The sequence below is a fragment of the Echinops telfairi genome, unplaced genomic scaffold (assembly GCF_000313985.2).
Source record: "Echinops telfairi isolate 266 unplaced genomic scaffold, ASM31398v2 ScPeMD7_7458;HRSCAF=8496, whole genome shotgun sequence".
NCBI classification, from domain to species: domain Eukaryota; kingdom Metazoa; phylum Chordata; class Mammalia; order Afrosoricida; family Tenrecidae; genus Echinops; species Echinops telfairi.
Genome location: NW_022111358.1, coordinates 50,005,206 through 50,006,873, shown reverse-complemented (window position 1 = coordinate 50,006,873; position 1,668 = coordinate 50,005,206). Strand labels below are relative to the sequence as shown.

Sequence of the window (1,668 nt, the reverse complement as noted above, 5' to 3'; positions counted from 1 at the left end):
TGCAGGAGTATGGGGGACAGCCTGGTGTGGACAGGGTGTAGGAGTGTGTGGGACAGCCTGGTGTGGACAGGGTGCAGGAGTGTGTGGGACAGCCTGGTGTGGACAGGGTGCAGGAGTGTGTGGGACAGCCTGGTGTGGACAGGGTGCAGGAGTGTGGGACAGCCTGGTGTGGCCAGGGTCCAGGAGTGTGTGGGAAAGCCTGGTGTGGGACAGCCTGGTGTGGACAGGGCGCAGGAGTGTGTGGGAAAGCCTGGTGTGGACAGGGTGCAGGAGTATGTGGGTCAGCCTGGTGTGGACAGGGTGCAGGAGTATGTGGGACAGCCTGGTGTGGACAGGGTGCAGGAGTATGTGGGACAGCCTGGTGTGGACAGGGTGCAGGAGTGTGTGGGACAGCCTGGTGTGGACAGGGTGCAGCCGTGTGTGGGACAGCCTGGTGTGGACAGGGTGCAGGAGTGTGTGGGACAGCCTGGTGTGGACAGGGTGCAGGAGTGTGTGGGAAAGCCTGGTGTGGGACAGGGTGCAGGAGTGTGTGGCCAGTCCCCAGGTGCTCTGGTGCCATCGTGTTGAGCTACCATGAGTTAGCACCCACCAGACAACACTTAGCAAAGACAAGCAGCAGGCCTGTGTTCTTGCTGGGTGCCCCTGGGTGGGCTGGCGGCTGTGTAAGGGTCTCCTGCACAAAGGTCCCTGCTTCTTTCAGGACCACAGGAGACTTCTTAGGTCCCTTGACTTTTGACACTCACCTGCAGTGGCAGTGCCCAGTCCGGGGTCCTGGTACCAGGATGTGGGTGTTGCTCCCCACAGTCCCCCCTCAGGTCTCTTCTCCTTCTGTCCACACCACACCTGGGGCTTCCCTTCCTTTCCACTCCGAGTTGCCCGCAGTCTCTGGGTCTGTCCAGTCAGTTTCCTGTCTAGTTAGAGTCCGTCCAGAGTCTGTCCATGTGGCTCCTCCTCTCCTTGAACAGCAGGGGCTCCAGGCCCAGCCTGACTTCAGTGCTCCAACATGACACTGAGGCTGAAGCGCCCGGGCTCCGCTTCCTTTCCTCTGTGCACTTTAGAAAGCCAACCAGAGGGTGAAGCCATACACGCGTGTGTGAGGTTAAGCAAGGGGCTGCTGTACTTGGTCACATGTCTGGGTACAACAGCTTCATTAAGGAATGATTTGTCTATCTGCTCTGCTCTCGTTCCTATGCTGGGAGCTAGAGGTAATGGAATTAATGGTACAGCATTTATAGGAGGTTATCATAAATGCTAGTCACGAATTACTCAGTTTTAAACCATTAGGCACAAGGGGCCTTCAGCAATTGCATGGAAAAATTCCATTATCTTTTAATTCCATTTTCTGCCAACCTTAGAAGTCCCCTTGTACAAGAAAGCATATTTAAAACATAAGCTCCCTCCCAGCCCCGTTCCACAGGATGGTCACTGAACAGGGAGGCTGTGTGAGACCATGGGCTGCCACCCCCTCCAGCGGCCGAGTGCGGGGAGAGGTGTGCCGGCGAGAAAGACAGAGGGGCTGCGGCGATGGGCCGAGACACAGCCGCCAGTGTGTGGAGGACCCAGAACTTAGCCACATGGCCCGGGGGCACAGGGGTCCCTGCTGTGAGCGGAAAATGAAGACAACCAAAATGCACCAGTGAGAGCAGCCAGCCTACCTGCACACTGAGA

General features: G+C 57.4%; 1 protein-coding gene across 1 annotated transcript in view; it reads right to left on the bottom strand.

Annotated features, from left to right (window-relative positions):
• RPTOR (regulatory associated protein of MTOR complex 1) overlaps window positions 1–1,668 on the bottom strand; it is a 238,846-nt gene that overhangs the window by 28,854 nt on the left and 208,324 nt on the right. The gene's annotated exons all lie outside the window — the stretch shown is intronic.